This window comes from Passer domesticus, chromosome 11, assembly GCF_036417665.1.
Source record: "Passer domesticus isolate bPasDom1 chromosome 11, bPasDom1.hap1, whole genome shotgun sequence".
NCBI classification, from domain to species: Eukaryota; Metazoa; Chordata; class Aves; order Passeriformes; family Passeridae; genus Passer; species Passer domesticus.
This window is the reverse complement of record NC_087484.1, coordinates 15,692,438-15,710,797: the sequence shown is the minus strand read 5'-3', so window position 1 is coordinate 15,710,797 and position 18,360 is coordinate 15,692,438. Positions and strand designations below refer to the sequence as shown.

Below are 18,360 nucleotides of genomic sequence, written 5' to 3'. Positions count from 1 at the left end.
CCATGGGGGAGATCCTTCTGGGGCAAGAATCAAGAACCTTGCTGTGTTGGAGGGGAGTGGAGGGAGCAGGGCTGTGCTGAGCCCCTGCTCCAGCCCAGGCCATCGAGGTGGGTTAGCTGGGGCTCCCTGCCCTGGCCACCAGGACACCGCTGTCACCAGCTGCCTTTGCTGCTGGCCTTGCACTCAGGCTGGCCTCAGGGCTGGTTACTTCTAAGCAGGATGTGCTGCGGGTGTTTGAACATGAATGATTCCTCAGTTGTGTTTGTCAGGAATGGGGAGATGAAAAATGGGATAACAGAGCAAAAGACTAAGCAATGGTTTCTAGAGAAAAAGGAGATTTACTCTGTTTTTCTTCAAGGAGTTTAGCAGTTGAGCTTATCTAAAGACCTGACTTATGTCCAGTGATAGTGGGCAAAATTTATTGATTTTTATCAACCTGAGAAGACACGGACTCATTTTGCAGGCTCCAGCTGTGATTCAGAATTCCTTGAGCTTTCCCTTGTGTGATATGATCAAGCTTAATCATGACCTCCTGATTGTAAATGGAACATACTTCCTTGGTCTCTGCTCTTTCCAAGAATTACTGAAGGTTCAAAGAACTGCAGAAAAGCCTCCTTGCACTATGTGATGCTGGGCAATAAAATAGTGAGCTTAAATGCATGTAGGAAAAAGCCATTCTGACTTTACATATTTAGTGACATGCTCCAAATTAGTTACAGCTACTTTTGAAGACGGCCTTGGAATTGTAAGAGTTAGTTCTTTAAAAACATTCAGCTCAATACTTTTGCAGTCAAAAAGCAAATAGAAGATTAGAAATTATCATGTAAAGGAGAGAAAACAAAATAGAGGCTTTTTTTTTTTTAATGCACAAACTGTTGTGCATCTTGCCCCTACCTACTGTGGAAAAATTCTACTTTCTGAACTTGAAAACAATAATAAAGAATTGGAAAAAGATAACAGTACATGATTAAAGATAGCACAAACTGAGCTAGCAGACTGAAATTTTTCAGACTGGATAAAGAATGTCTGCGAAGAGATGTGACAGATACCTAGAAATATCATTCCTGGCATGGAGAAGGTGAGAAGGATTGATTGCTCCAATACAAAAGATAAAGAACATGGACTAAAACTAGAAGGTTCAAAACAAAGTTACTACTTTAATGTGAATGAAACTGTGAAATCATTGCCACAGAATACTGAGACTTGAAAAACCAGAGGACAGGTACTTGGGAAAGTCTGTCCATACAATGGAACAACACGACAGCCAGCTCCAGGACTGCAGGAGATACAGAAGCTGGGAGAATGCTCAGGAAAGTGCCACTGTTTATGGATCTCACTCCTGTACATGTGCACCAAGGAGCACCTAGATGCACCTTGGCATGATGCAGCACACATACTTACGCTTTTAAGTTTAATTTCACTTGGTCCTGTAAGGTTCTTTGATAACTGTTCACACTTTCTGTGTTTGAATCCATAGCCTGGCTATTCTATTTAAGAAACACTCATCATAAATAGTGATGTTAATTCTGCATTATTTAAGCAGGAACATTTAGGCACCTGCCGAATATCCTAGTCAGTTACTGCAGTAAGAATTTCAACAATTAAAAAAAAAAAGGCTGTTGGACAGAGAATGATTCAATGACTTGCTTAGAATCCCACACCTCTCCAAAACCGTAATATCTCAACAGTTTCTGGGACAAGACCCAGAGAATATCCATATGCTCGTGTGATGTAAGCAGCACTGGGTAGTAATTTCACTATTTATACACTGGTTTTCATTACACCTTTCACACAAAATGCCTTTGCATATTGGAATAAATCTCCCAGAAAAGGTAACTGGGACATCTTCCACAGCATGAAGATGGTCTAAACTGGACTCATCTTCAAATCACCTGAAGTGGAAGTAGCTGTTTCCAGTCTTCCTGTCATCATTTTCATATTGCAGATTTCTGCTGAACATTTTTAATCCCTACCCCCCTGAGAAGGCCTTACATCAGGGAGGAAGGTATATGGGAAATTACTCAGGGGCAGGTTTTATCCAAAGCCTGTTTTCCCTTGATTTCTAGATGCACCTGCAGCTGATTCAAGTGCAGGTCATCAGATGGAGGTTTTCAGCAAGCCTCCCTTAAATTTTAAACCTAAAAATAGGGCATAAGCATACATATACATGTTAATTACTGTGCTTTATGTTTTAGTCCTCCTCAGTTGCCAGAATGTTTTATCTGCATTTGGGGAGGATTTACAGGGTGGATGGCAGGGTGGTGTGGATAAAACACTAAAAATATTTACTTTCATATATGCCCACTGTGAGTAAGCGTGCCTGCAAGTCCATACCTTTGGACATGCAAAGGAAGGCACTGAAATAATTTAAAACCCATTTTCATATTATTCAATATTCTTCATACTTTCAGGACTCAACATTTTCTTGACTGATGTCAGACATAAAGCAAATTTAGCAAATCTTAGACAAAATCCTATCAATTGTTTTGAGTTCTGTCTGCATGAAAAAGCAACCCAAATTACATTTCTTTTTTTAACACTATTCAAATTTTTCCTTTTCTAGCCTGTTCTGAATAGTCTAGTCAAAATCCATTAATTTCTCTCAACTTCTACCTCTACTTACAGCAGGTTTGCTATTTAAAATGAAAGGCTCCCTATGCATTTAAAATGTTACCACAGTAATTACTACTCAAACAATACATGCCAAATTAGAACAGTCATTTCTAGGGACATTGCTGAAGAAATTGTTTTCAGCCTAATGGAAGTTAATAACTGCTACTTACCTGGAACATCATTACTATTATTGCTTAAATAAGGTGACATTTAATTAGTAAGTCATGAGCAAGAATATTCTTTAAAATGCCTGTTCCTGGCTCCTGCAAATATTTTATAGATTCAATTGAAGGTGCAAACCAGCAGAAGGAGGGAGGTCCTGCATGGACTGGGGATGCTTCCCACTGGTCCTGTGCAAACCCTTTGGGTGTGTGGGCACCTCAAAGGGCAGCAGCCACCCAGAACTGCCCACCTGCCCCCTAACGTTGGAATGTCTTGGTCACTCCAAAGAGCTGGTTGGAAAACACTGATTTCTCAGATTAGAAATACTAACCTGATTCAAGGAACAGAATAGCTGATTGTGTACCAAGCAATGGGATTTAAGGTTTTGAAGATCAGGAAGGCCAAACAATGTGGATTATATTCCATAAACATCTGCATCAGTGGGACTGAAACCAGTGGGGATCTGCTCTTTTCAGTGGAGGGTTTAGTAGTGGTAATAGCAACTTCAAAAAAACAATGTGGAAGAAAACCACATTGAGAAATCTTAAGCTTTTCTGCCTTCTTAAAACATTATTTGTCTATTTTTAATATGTCAGATAACTTAGAATTGAGCAAGACACTGGACCCAGAAAGCCAGTGGTTTTGCCCTGTAAGAAACAATTTGATTATGGGGTTTGTTATTTTTTTTTTAATTAGTGTCAAATTTTACATAGATTAAATTACTGAAATACTCAGAGTTTGGTTTATTATATGTCTAACATGTGCCAGGCTCAAAAAAGGACTGTGATAAAATAATAGGGTTTGGTTTTCATCGTCTTTCCTCCATCTCATGTGGTTTGAATTAGAAATTACTTTAGGACTGCCATAAAAAGGTCCAATTTTTGTCTTTTAGGAGCAAAACAAACAACTTGAATGTAAGCAACTAAAAGCTGTTTATCAAACCAGTATGTGTGTTTATCCCTAAATAAATCTGTCACAGGGCTGTTAGATAATTTGTTTCTAGTGAATACTTTGAAAAATTGTTATTTAACAGATACTGGAACTTCCTTCCAAAAGCTGTCTGTTGAGATTTTGTGAACTTAGTAGAGAAATATGTCCCTTCTGAATATGAGAAATAAGGAGATAGGAAACAGTCTGTAATTCCAGTACAATGTTAATCTGGCCACAAAATAGTTATTCAGCTCATTTAATTTTTTTTTAATAATATCAGTTAAAACTGTTTCATTAGTAAACTGAGGAGGTCCAAGTTACTGTTAATTCCAGAGCCAAGGTAAACTGCTCCTGTTTACAGTGAAAATATTTCACCAGAAAGAAAATATAATATAGAGAAAGAAAAGGAAATACTAATGTATGCACATATGTTTCTATAGAAAAGCTGCTTTAGTTGAATTAAGGAAAATCTCATTGAGTAGAATGAGACAAAAGCCACTAACTGAGAGTAAACCTTACAAATGAGACATTCAACATTCACCCAGGAGTTTAATTTTTTCAATTCTGATAGCTCCTTTGGAAGCCATGGACCATGTCATGTCCCATGGACAGAGCCTCTGAACTTCCAGAACAGGGATCAAGGGCTCTGCTCTGTCTGTGCAGGAGTCCTCTGGCTCTTCTGCCCCTCAGCCAGGATCTGCACCCACCCCAGGAGCTGCATCTCTACAGACCCTACACCTACAAATAAAAGAAAAAACTGACTAGCTGTTAGCATTGTCAATTGTAGCCACTTCTCTCTAAAATTAAGCCAAATTATGGAAACTACATGACATCTGGTCTCCTTCATGTGTATGCTAATATTAGAAAAAACTATTTGCTGCTCCAATACTGCACACAGCATGACACAGGTAATAGAAACAGAGCAGGATTTCTACCTCTTTCAGACTGCTCCAATAAACTGAAATTTAAAAAAATGATCTGCCACAATTTCATTGTCTTACACTAGCATTTTTTGTCAATTTTGGACATAAAAAGTCAGACTTTAAAAGACCTAGAGATATCTAATTCTCTTCAACTTCATAGAGAACAAAGAAAGTGTCTTTCCAGAAAGATTGCCCATGAAAATGCTAATATTCATTAATGAAATAATTAATTTTGCTATGTACTTACATGCCAGCACACACAAGTATTAATGATATTCATACATTTGAATTAAATACACCATATTACTTGAGTTACTGCTGTCAAGTGTTTTTCTAGTGCTGACAATTATTTTGTATCTACTTGGCATGCACAGAGCCACATCAGCTTCAGCCATTTCTCAGTCTCTGCTGACAAACAGGTCTCCACACCTTTTATTCACTGCTGGCTTTCCTAACCACTTAAACACATTAATTCTTGAGGATGCTTCAGTTGATTTACATAAATACATCCTCCCCTCCTACATGCATTAGATTATTTTTTACAAAGCATTACTGGGGATTATTTGCAGCCAGCAGATTCAGTATGTCCTTGCCATACAGTCCAGAAAAACAGAGTTGACAACCAGCCTGTTTCCATGGTCTCCCTGTACAGACTGCCATGCTGGTGTTCACACTCAAACACTCAAAGTACAGCAGGCAGGTGTTGTTACCCAAGACATGAGCCCAGCTCTGGAGAGGTCTCACAGTGGGTAACATAGGCATTGATGCAGGAAGAAAACATTTATCAATTGGTGGATTTAGGTAGACTGAAAAGTGCCAGTAAAGCCCAATTGTAAAATCTGGACAAATCAGGATGGTTATTAAAGGGGAGAAAGCGGTAAAAAGATCACTTATATTTGAGTTTCAGGGTTTCCCTTCATGTAACCCCAGTGTGATTAGGAGATGTGCTGCTCAGCCCACTGCTCAGACTGGCAGGGCCACACTCCTGACTTCCCATCCTGCACTTGCAGAAATCCAGAGCTAAAGGCCCAAAACTCAAGGCCTGAGCAACGGAACACAAAGATGAGGTTTCCTCATTCTATACAGGTTTTTTCATCTGAAGCTGCAGGAGTCTTATCTTTGTTCTTGTCTTTGAGGGCTTAGTCCAAGGCCCAGGTTTCAAGTAGTAAATTTGGAGTAGTTTCACTTATTTTCACACCCAAGATCTCCCCAGGTTTGCAGCAGTTCGATTTATCCAGCTGTTTGGATCACTTCTGTGATCTGATTTATTGCTTCATGTTACAAGTACAAAACTAGTGTAAATACCATGAAGTAAAAAATTTCACTTCATTTGGTACGTTTTGCACTCTCTCATTTCCATGTTGCTGCTGTCAGCATACAGGGACTGCTTCCAGACACCCCTTCTGTGCCCATTTGCAGTTCCTCTCCCTCTCAGAGAGAAATCTTTAAGGATCACAAACTTTCCAATTTTAATATTTTCACCAAAAAGAAAATGTGAACATGCTACTAAGCATATTCCAGTTCCTACAGATTGCTACAATTTCCTTACTTATCCCCCTTTCACAGGATTAAACTATAAATATGAATATAGTTACTAGAATGATTTGTCTGGTTTTTCTGCTATTTCCAAAAATAGCACCCAGGAGATAGGAACAAATGAATTTGGTATTTCATCCGGGGACAGGATACCTCTTGGGCTTTTTAAGCCTTTAAAAATTATTTAGCAGTGATGACAGATGCAAGACTGACATCTCAATACAATGAAAACCTCAATTTATCCTTGCTATCAGCAAGGCTCCAGTTATTGAACCATTCTATAGCTATGCAGTTTGTTACTGAATTAAATCCTTCCTATAGGATAGTGATTAATAATCCCCGTTTTTGTTGTTTAAAACAGATGTTTCAAGACACAGAATGACAAAGATCAACTTAAATACATGAAGAGAGTATAAATGTCTTCCTGAGTCTGCAGAACAACCTGAAAAAAATTAATGGAGAGGTCTGCTTCCCCCTAATCACCTGAAAGGGTTGTCACGTCTGGAATGGAAAGATAAGTTACAGCATTGCCCTCAGTAATTATTTCTAGATGGAGAATTCCAGCAGACGCATCCAGCTTTTGTTCTTAACCTCCAGTCCAAACCTGGCCATGCAGTAGAAAAAGTAATAAAAAATAATGTCTCAGAGGAATTCATTCTCATTATGAAACAGTTTAATATTTAACTAACTTCAAATGTCTTAATATTAATTAAGCTACTGTAGAATACCCAGTTTCTTCTGGTGCATTAGAGTTCTGTAGCAAATTTGGTGTAAAACCAGTTTGGGTCCAGTTTGCAAAATGACATTAATGTCCTAAACACGCACTCACTAAGGTCCTGCAGGTGTGTGCTACAGCAGAGCACAGCATCACCAACCAGCACAGTCACGCGCTGAGTTTGGCAGGAATTCCCCTCCCTGCCTTTCTTTTAGAGGCAGAGGGAACTTTAAAACCAAGGTGTGAAAAGGCACATCAGGCCCTCCTTCTCCGCTGGGCCTGCTGACTGATCCTGGCATCAGTCACTTCAGAAAGAAAATAAACCAGCAGTTACTTTTTTGGTGTCTTTTTCATGAGGATTACAGCTGATAGATTGCAATGTCTCCCCCTTCTGCGCAGCTGGAGATTCATGAAGTGCTTCTTGTCCCAGCAGAGTAGTGGCACAGCATAGATGCCTTTCCCATGGTTTATAAATCCTATATTTTATATCCATGACCTTTGCAAATCAAGCCTCAAAGAGAATGCAGTGCCTATATAAAGTAAGTTTACACTTTGAAGACTTAAGACTTGCAAGTGAAATATATCTGTTTAGAGGCAGAAACTAGAGGCTTCTCAGGCAACTAGAAGCTGTCTCGGTGAAAACAGCATTAGAGAGCCATTTTCTTTTAATCTGTGATGACAAACTTCCTCAACAGCTGCATTCCTTAGAAATGAAGTGGCCAAACTCATGGGCGAAGGTCCTGTGAGAAGACAAAATCACTCAACCCTACTGGCTTGAAGCTGCTCATACATATGAAATAAGGACCACAAATTCAGAGGTGGTATAAATTGAATTGTGTTTTCCCACAGCAACAGTTAATAAAGGATAGAATACAAAAGTAAGAGTGAAATAGGAGCTAAGAAATTCACAAAGCAGCCTAAAAGCAAGCATACGAAAAGTCTGGCCCATACATGTGCCTCCCCTTGCCTTGTGAACAGGAGACATCAGACCATTGAGTTCTGCAGTTTCAGTATCTGAGAACTGGGATATTATGCTAATAGCTGTAATGATAGCATTTCATGTGGATTTCCAGGTCATTAAGGATGCCATCAGGGTCATCCACTGAAGGAACACACAATTCCCACTGACGACACCTCACGAGAAGGTCAGATATTATTCCATGTAAGAAACAAGCCCTCTCCCTTGCTTACTTGCCCTATTCAGGATGTGAGTTGCACAGTGAGGACTACAAAGGTCATAAACCCACTGGCCAGCTCCTGGCTAAATCCTTTCCCACAGCTGCATGAAAGGTAAGTAGCTTCAGGGGAATCAGCAATGAGTTTACTGGTGCAATTTTCAGTAAATGTTGTCTCTAGTGCACAGTGTGAGAGACAGATCTGTTGCCACTGACCTTAATATTACCGATTACTGTGTGGTTTGTTGAGTAAGCACTGTGTAAGTGAGCAAGTCACAAGCACAGCCTCTGAATAAAGATAACATTACATCAATATTGTGTTATTTTAAGCTTATATTAGCAACCCAAAAGTATTTGTTAAACAAGCAGGAACTGTGCCACGGGAAGCCCCCTTTCACTCCAATTCTAATGCAGAAATACCCTGCAGAATAATCTCACAAGCTAAGACTGCAGAAGCATATAAATGCAACATGGAAGAGTTAGGGTTTGCATGCACATTTTTAACCTTGTTTTTTTACAGATCTTAATTTTATTTTTTAGCTCTTAAAAAATTTCTGACTAACACCTATGCCTTTGCAGGAACTACTGTCTCTTAAAAATTCCTTCTTTGCAAAGCCAAAAATTTTGCACTGGTACAGAAGCAGGAAACTTCTGTAAGAGTGCTGAATTAAATAGTTTTTAACAATTTTGCAGGAAGAAAAAAAATGTGGCAGATTACTATTCCCAGTTTTAATTTGTATATGCAAAACGAATGATCCAACGTGACTTAAATGGGGACTGCCACTTTCTGTTCACCAAAAATGCAAATAGTTAAGGACCTTGAGAAGTGGCGCTTCTTGCAGAGGTCATCTCGCTGGTCTGTTATCAAAGCTTGCATAATGAAGTGGATGACACAGCCATTAACTTGCATATGGGCTTGTATATGTCAAAGCAGACCAGCTTAATCTAAAGGTGAATTCAATAATGTTATGCTGAATTGCAGTACAAAAAAAGCTTGCAAAAGCCTATGATTAAGGGTCAGCACATCTGGCTTCTGATTTGATGTCAGCTGCTAACCCCTCTTTGACCTCATCCCCTGCAGACTTTCTAACTGCCTATTACTAAGGATATTTTACAATGTCATCTTGCCAACTCTCACTGTGCACTGAGAAATACCATGTATCTTCACCTTTGCTAAGTTAATTTCCAAACCTCTTCAGTACACAAGGAAAACTAACATTTAATTTCCTAAACCTGCAGTAAATTGTATCTCACATTGGGAGATAGTGAAGGAAAATTGTAGGAAAGCTTATTTTTCTTTCCAAAATAACCATTCTGTCCATTAGCCAGTGTGATCCCTCAAATTTGCATGCTTTTCATAACAGCATTGATGACAAAAATTTATTCATCCTTAGTGTAGCTGTGTGAAACAAACAGCAGAAAAAACTTGCTTACACTATATAGGAAATCACACCACATGAGATTTTCTACTTTACTGACTTTTGCTGTTCTTCCATTTATTCATTTCCCTATATTTGGCAGGTTGGTGTCCCATTTCTGTTGTTGATAGGCTGAGGCTTGTTTATGCTTTTGAGTAGGGCAGTCCAATTCTGCCAAAAAATAAGGACAAAGCCTGTTGAGAGGCTGCACCCTTTATAAAAAAGAGAAACCTATCTCAACTTGGCTTTCCAACTTGGCATCAGAAAACAACCTGTTCATTAGAAACAGTTCATAATCTTAAATGTTTTTCTAAGCTCCATACCAACTGATTCACATTTCAAAACAAACAAAAATTACAATTTACAAAAGTGAAAGGTAGATAATTACAGCAGAACACTCTTATTAGATCATTTCCAAGTACACAAAAGGAAGGAAATGAATGGTTTGTGAATACCCATATGCAATAGCAGACGTACCTCAGTGAGAATAAAGAAAAAGTTTTTCAACACAATGAATGCCCCAGGGCACCACAAGAATTTACTTCAGAGGTGTAAAAAAATACATTAATTTGATACCTAAATATTTTCAAAACACCAATCAGAACACACCTTGCAATTATTTGCAACTCCATTTTGAGAATAATGTGGTACAGGCTGACATTTAGGAAAAAAGAATGGCACTATTTCAAATGATACACAAGCATTCAGATTTTTCAATCTATTCAGGTTTATAAAAGCTTCAAACAAATAAGCTATCCACTTCTTGAATTGTTACATGCATCAAGATATATAACATAAAAGATTTATTTTAGAATTTTACCAGTGATCAGCATTTCTCACTTATTTTACCCTTTCCACCACATTTAGGGAAAATGGGGCTTAATTATGGAAGCCAGCAGCTGTTGTAGCTCCATAATGCATATAAATAAAACACCAAAAGACTGCAGGGCCTCCTTTTGGGGTTACTATTTTAATGAAGCAGTATCACGGTTCTAGCCTGTTCCACCCTTTCCAGGGCGCATATCAGCAGTAAATCTCATCGACTGCATGCTGCATCACTGAATTAAAGATAGAACCTACTGGGATGGAGCTGAAACCAATGGGAATTTAGAGCTACACCACACGTAGCAGGGACTGGGCTCGTTGCCCACATCATGTCCTTATCAAAGTATCAAGAAAATAATAAACATAAAAAATAAAGTTCAATAACTTTGTTATCAGTATAACTAAACACAGCTTTCATAAACATATCAGGTCAATGCCTGCAAAGCCTTATAGTCACTTTTTTCCTTTATTCATCTCAGCCAAAAAGCAAACCTTCATTATCACTTAGAGTCCACCTGGTTTTCCAAACAGCAATTACACCACCTGCATTGCCATTCCACACTAGAGCAAATTTAGTCCCACCTCACTGGCATTTCTGCTAGGCTGTAGCTGCCACCCAGTCTATCTGCCTCTTATTAGCAAGGTAGACCCTGGTAATAAGCAAAAGGACTCCTCATATGTGCAAAGAGACAGGGAAGGCAGCTGATGGATGTCACACTGCCTTTGACTCCTGTGTCCATCCCGGCAATGCAAGCCTTCCATCAGCACCAGTAACTGTGCAAGCACTGAATACACATTTCCCCTGCTTCCCGAGCAGGCTGGGGTTGGCACATGCAGCAATCTCATTCTGTTTGTGTGAAAGTTTCATATTTTTCCCCATTATGAGTCCCCACAGCCCAGATTGATAGTAGACCCAGCTGTCCTTTATAATTACATTTTAATGACTTAGGATGGTTGTTTGCATTTTGGCAACTTGTTTAATAGTGATGACATTTAAATTGTCACAACTAGGCTTCAAAGTTATCAATTTATTAGATGATCAGGAAACTTCACACCTATGGTGGTGAGGTTTTTTGGCTGCAAAATCAGTAATCCATTGGCACACTGATTTATTTAATGAGGGTTATTTCATAGAGATATGCTTTAGTTAATTCAGCCCTGAAAGGGATTCACTTGAACAAATTAAAAAGGTTCTGTTTACTTATTTATTACTTTAGATTGACAGATACTCTAAAAACACACATATTGTGTTTTGTCTTCTGTTGCTTTTTCATTTCAGTACATTGACTTTTTGTGCATATATCCATTTATTTCTTCTCCTTCTGCAAATGAACCTGGGATTTGCAGAATCACATATGATTCTTTCAGAGAAACTTCTCTGATACAGCAACAGAAGCACTCAAATATTGCACAGTTCATACTCTCAGTAGATTTTTTTTTGCTAAGTATTTCAACACCCATCCCCCAATGGTGCAACAAAACAGTTGTCCAGCTCCTTATAGATGTAGAAGTCATGAATAGCAGGAAAATTAACCCTGATTGCCTGGTCTGAATGTCAGGTTTAATCACAGTACTGTCAGCTGCCTGGCACATTCCCTACACACTGCTTGTTTACTCCTCAGGTCCCTGCTTCCCATTTTCAACCCAAGGGTTTCAAGTCTCCCACCCAGCCCTATTTGACCTGTTGTTTAAAAAAAAAACAGCACATGGTAGGGACAGGTAAAGCTCATGAGTTTCTTCACAAACCACTGCTGCACAGCCCTGGCTGAGGGGGAGGCACAGCTACAAATGAGCAGCACTTCAGAACAAATTGGTATCCTGCCATGTCTCCAGAACTGGGGCTCAGCTCTGGGAGTGGCAAGCACACCCCTGCCATTCCCATCAGTGGCACAGGGCAGCTCCCCTCACCAGGCTGACCATGCATGGCAGCTGCAGGAGGTGTGGGGCTGCAGCCCACCAGCAATCCCTGCTTCTGCCAGAGGAGACTGAAACTGGTCAGTTGATTCCAAAGTTACTGAGAGAGCAGCATGTAGGTAAAATTGCCATATGTTGAATTTTTAGGATATCAACAGGGATGTGCCAGTCATCATGAAGGAAAGTAGCTCTGGGAGGGGCAGGAGGGGGATTACTGTTCAGTGCCAAGCCCCTGATGTACAAATGGCACTGCTGACAGGCACCATGCAGATGCAAGCAAACACCCTGTGAGCTCCCACCTACCTCAGGGACTTGGCCCAGCATAGGGTGTGCCATATAATCTTTCCTCCAAGAGAGAACTGGCTTTAATACACAAGTAGGAGGAAAAATGAATGTACTTCTCTTGACAATTTTGACTGCCTTTTCCTCCTTATCAGTGGTATTACCTTCATGCAAGCAATCATTAAGTAAACAAATCTCAAAGAAAAGTCATTTCAAGTACAGATGTCTTCCACTAAACTCCCTGGAGTGCCCGCTCTGTAGCCCTTGGGCAAAATCCAGCATGAATTTATCTCAAGAATAGGCCAGTGCTCATTAATCAAGCAAAGGCCTGGCTGAAATCCTCACAGGCGGCTGCACAGAACGCCAAGTCACCTTGTTGTAACTGATCTAGGTACTCTGCAGTGCCAAAAGCCAGAAAGCTGCCAGAGACCATTATATTACAGATGGAACGCCAGTAAAGAGAACAAGGAAAGTAATTAAGAAATATATTTCTGAAGCTCATTGGACATGGACCAAAATTTGAACACAGAATGAATAATCGAAATAAACGCGACAGGTAGCAGAAATACACATTAGTGAGCTGCTGAAAGAAAAAGCTCCAAATAGATGCTCACATGTTTTTAGGAGAGGAGGAAGAGGTCCCCAGGGCAATCCCCATGGGAATTCTTTGACTCTGGGAAGTGGGAGGGTTCATCTAACTAATGGTTGAAAAACTTGCCCTTCTACCTAGAAAGCTGGAAGATCCCCAGAAAGCTGAACAAGTCCTAGAAAGTTTGCATAAACACCCCTGCAGATGGCTGAGCACTATCTTTATGCCCTTGCCGGTGCTCATTCCTTGCCAATCGCAAGCCCTCTGCCCTGACCTCTGCTGTGTTTCCAGGGGTGGCCTTTGAAGTGGGTGATTCCCGCACTGGAGACGGCTCGTGGGACCGGACAGCCCGGGGCTGTTACGTGTTCTAGCTGGGAGCTGTGCTGGCTCTCACACACGATGTGAATCCTGGCTGCTCCAGCCCCACCCAGGCCCCGCATACAGCCTCAAGCCGATCCCAAGCACCTCGTTGAATTTTTTTTAAAGACAATTAGAGAGCGCTATCAGCAGAGGACTGACGGGCAGTCATCTTCAGCAGAGTGAAAAATAAACTGGAGTAGTAAGAGAGCAACCTGTTGTAGCTGTTTGCTCAGCGAGTGCACCTCATCAGAGCATTTCTGTGCTGCGTGTCACGACAAGCAGTCAGGGGAGGACAGCACGGAGCCACCTCCTGCTGCTGCTCCAGGGCTGAAGGAAGGCTAACACCTGCTTTTCTTGGTCTGACAAGAAGCAGCACATCTGTCTTCGTCCCTAGGCAATCATCATGGCCACAGCAGCACTACCACAAAAATGGGGGTGAAAGCTGCTATTTCAAACCAAGGTAAAGACTGAGGCTTATTTGCTCTACATACACAGCAAAAAGCATCATCCCCAGCAGGCTCACCAGTTATTTCCACCAGCTGCTATCAGTAGTCTCCAGTGCGCTAAAGGCAGTTTAAAAAAAATGCACATCAAATTTTATTGAGCTTTGAAGACCATTGCTTCTGTTTCAGATCTGAATAAAGCATTGTGCTCCTGAAAGCTTGTCTACTCTTCCCATCTGTTCTAGCTAACCAAATACAATATATTGCATTTGCCAGAAAATTCTACTTTATCAGGTTAGAGTGAAATTTCTCCTGAGCTAAACCTGAGTAACATTCAGCTACAAAATATAAGCTCTCAGGTTTGATGATATTCAATAGCTTTATGTAGTTTGATTATAATTCAAACATCACTTTCTATGCTAAGAAATACTTAAGTGCTTCAAAACCCCAATTCGATCTTCATTATCTTCATTTGCTTTACTGCTTTCTACAGCAGTCTTGTAATTTCTGCTGAATATTGTAAAAAGCAATAATGAAAAAGGTGAAAACAATGCTTCAATAAAGCTTACCGGCCTTGAACTGTCACTTTCAGATTCACTGCCTTGAATATTGTACTCACCCCTTCCTTACTCTGGAACAACCTCTGTGAAGGGGACCCAGCTCCAAGGTACCTGAGCACGGGGCAGGAAAGGTCCAGGGACAGCAGCTGGTTCAGCCAAGAGTCCAAAACATGAGGCAGCCCACGAGGACAGAGCAGGGCAAAGACAAGGGCAGGAAGTCAAAAGCAGGCATTGCACTTGAATAGAGATGTTTGGAGACAGAACCTCAACCCAGAGGCCAGGGTAAGGCTGGGGGGCAGCTGGAGACCAACCCTAGTCCAGGCTTGCTTAGGGAAGGGCACACAGCCTCAGGCTGACCTTAAATGGGGCTCTGGGCCCACCCAGATGAGGCTGGTCAAGGACTATTAAGGCCTAATTAAGGCAGATCAATGCACTCTTGAGCTGTGACAGATGCCTTCATTAGGCTTAGTTTTGTTAAATAAAAATCTGTTAAAGAGCTTTGGGAAGTTGAAACCAACAAAACAAACAAAAAACCCCAAACAGATAATAATGCCCATTTCAATATTATGGATATTATGAATATTATGGCATACTATGTCTCCTCACAACTTTCAGGATTCAAACTTCCAAGGGAAATAAAGCTTCCCTCTTTGAATAAAAACAGAAATAAAAAGACCAAATTGTGAAGTAAAATTTTTGAAGGGGTCTTCTGCTGGTATCAGCCCCTCTTCCAAATGCTTCCTCAATCCCGCCTCTGCCTCAGCCTCTCAGCAGGGAACAGGAGTCAGGCTAATGAGCATATACGATGTAGGACCAAGGCCAGCATAAAAGACAAAAAGACATGAAGTGCATGAACTCTACTCATATATGCAGAAGAAAATACAGACCAAGAAATTACTTCCAAGAAGGGGCTTAAATGTAATTTCTGGTGAAATGACTGTACTATCTTTGACAAATCCTTCTTTACAAGGAGTGCCAGATAAAGCCCTCTGGTATTGCCTCTGGATTAGCCCAACTTTGAGAGCTGGGAACCTGGGACAACAGCAAATTGATATTTCATCTCCCTTGGGAAGTCCATTGCTTCCACTGTCCTGGCATCCTGCAGGCCAATGGAGCACACACAAATGTCACCAGACTACTGACACATCCTTGTTATAAAGTAGTTCAAATTTCATAAAAACTGGATCAAAACCCATGTTTCCGTAACAGAAAACATTATGTGAATGCTTTATAGAAATGGGAAATAATCACTAAATTTTCACAGCTAGAGTATTAAGAAAAATCCCTGCCAGCAGTAGAATATACTTTAACTTCATGATTTTTATAAACTGTGAATGATGAGATGTAAATTGTGCTGCCACTGAGAAAAACCAAACAACCATATTCAACAGAATATTTTTCTGCCTACAGTATTATTACAAGTAACAATTTCTTGACTGTTATTCCTGTGGTCAAGCAAAAGGAAGATAAATGTTTGCATATGCAGCTTTTAAAATCGGTTTTAGATGAGCAGGTTACTCTTTTGTTACTTCATACCAAATAACTTCTTACATTATAGTTTGTTGTTGTCAGTGATGTCACATCCTATTCTCTTTGCTTTTGACACCTTTTTTAGAAAGCTCTTCAGCTGCACAGAAGGATTGCCTCGTACCATCTTCTTGGCATAGTTCACACATTCATTTCCTTAACACTACCTTTTGGTCTGCTCTCTTCTCTTCTGGTTACATACAGCAGCTCAGGCTTTTGAGCTTTTTCAAAATGCTTTGGCTTGACTGAAGTGTCTCACTGCAGCATGGAAGTATTTGGATAAGCAGGAGGTGGCTGATCATCTGATCAGACTGGAAGTGTTGGGAAAGCTTTTTGATGATGGTCCGTTTCTTCCAGCCCACATTAAGACCAAGACACTCCTTTAGTTTCCAGCTGTTTCATCTATGTCTTCTGGGAGTCTATATGAACAAAGCAAGAAGCTCTAGGATATATTCTCTCTCTGTAAGTTGGAGAAAGCATCTCTATTTTTTCCCCTCCATTTTTCCATAGTGTATTATAAAGTTACTGTGTTAGTGATGCTGGCAGCTGAACTGGAGAAAGTAACCTGCCAGCAAAGAAGAAATCAGTAAAGGTGGACTACATAGTAAAAGCAGAGTTAATGTCAGATCAAAGACTCTGGAAGAGTAAGCCCTGAATTCATACAAAACATTCTCTATCAGATCTTATTTCCATCTGTCTCTCTCAGAAGGGCTTGTCTCCACAGTTTCCAAGGCATTATGTTGTTTTCAAAACCAGAATGATAGCAGTGTATATAAACTAATAACATGTTTCAACTGATCCTTTGATCATCTGTATTTTGTTAATTTTCTGACAGACTCATAATATTCGGTGTATCAAATTCTGGGTTACCGCTTTTCTCTTCTTCTGCTTTTTGTAAACACTGTCACGTACTGACAGTCTGGGAAAGCCACAGTTCCTTTACCATAACTACACTCCGGCATTCTTCTTACATTTGCAGGCTAGTCCTAACTAGTTCCTTCAAGATTAACATAAACAGTGTTTCAAATGCGCTGCTATCAGATTCCCAGCATTAATTAGAAAAATAACCTTCAGATATGGATTTAATTTGCATCCATGCATTCATAGCAGGATGTTTCTTTGCAATTGTTGCATGTTGAAAAGCCTCCGTATAACCCTCAAAAAAAGTGAGTATTCTGAGATCTGCTCTATTGCTTCTAAAACATGTTTAAACTTTCTGCTATTAAGCAAAGATCTCAATGTCACTTTTTCCTTATGGGTCAACATATGACTAAGCTGTATGTTTACACTGATAATAGCTGTATGATAAATATTTACATGGATTATATAGTTAGCAGTAAGGCGTAAGCAGTGCTGACCGTATGCGTCACTGCTGTACCAGAAGTACACACGTTATGAAAATGATGCTTTTGGTTTTTTTCTTCTTTATTTTCCTTCCAAGAGTTGAATTCTCTTCCTAATCAGGCCAGACATAACCAGGAAACAGAACCTATACTGTTAAGAGTTGCTTAAATGGAAAGGGATATTGTTTTAAATTAATTTAACCAACCTTTTATATGTCAGCCCTACAGTTATTCTTACTCAATAACATTATTCATGTTGAGAAAAGCTGAGTTACAGCTTGTACTGCACTATATTTGATAAACCTTGTAAGAATATCAAATATAGAATTTGTAAAAAAAAAAAAGAAGTTGTAATATGTAAACAGTGTTTCTCATTTCATTCAATTTTATTGGTAAGAAAAATTAACATTCAGCCAAAAATTAAAAGAAATCCATGAGGTGAATGGTGGTGTGAGATTAAAGAAAGAGAGCAGAAGGTGGTTTTTTTTTTTCTCTTCTAACTAGCTACTTATGTAAGTATAAACTAACCCAGAAGATCTGGTGGGATATTAGTAAAATTTGTGTAGAACAAGGAAAAAAATGCCAGCTTTTAGGATCTTAATGAGTATAAAGTCCCACACTTGGGTAAACAGTATAAGAACAATGGTGGGGGTTTTTTTTAAACCTAGCTACATATGTGGCCCATTAATTATAGCACTAGAACACATTATTCATTTCCTTGGCCTCCCATTGTTTCTGTGACTTTTGTTACCCTTGCTATATCATTAAGGATCTGAAATATACAATTGCTCAGATTGACCCACAAAGAGAACTACAATCCTCTAGGTCCCAGAAAGGAACCACAACCTCAGGACTTGCACATCCATTAACAGGATCTGGGCCTGTACTGAGGCAAGAAATATGGCATCTTTATGAATTATGGACTGAAGTTATTGTTGCCTGAAAATGGAATACAGGAAATGGTGCCAATTGTGGAAAACTTGGTGTATGATAAAAAAAATCTATCAGTTCAGGCACTTTCAACTCCCACATCCTGTGATTTCTA

At 39.8% G+C, this 18,360-nt stretch overlaps 1 long non-coding RNA gene across 2 annotated transcripts; it reads right to left on the bottom strand.

Annotated features, from left to right (window-relative positions):
* Positions 1–12,965: 12,965 nt before the first annotated feature.
* On the bottom strand, positions 12,966–14,762 carry LOC135278966 (uncharacterized). 2 transcript variants are annotated; one of them, XR_010346341.1, is made up of 3 exons: positions 14,505–14,762; positions 13,966–14,005; positions 12,966–13,860 (listed from the first exon to the last, which is right to left on the bottom strand). It is a non-coding gene; the product is annotated as an uncharacterized LOC135278966 (long non-coding RNA). The 2 variants fall into 2 exon arrangements; XR_010346340.1 differs by having other exon boundaries at positions 12,966–14,005.
* Between the last annotated feature and the right edge of the window lie 3,598 nt (positions 14,763–18,360).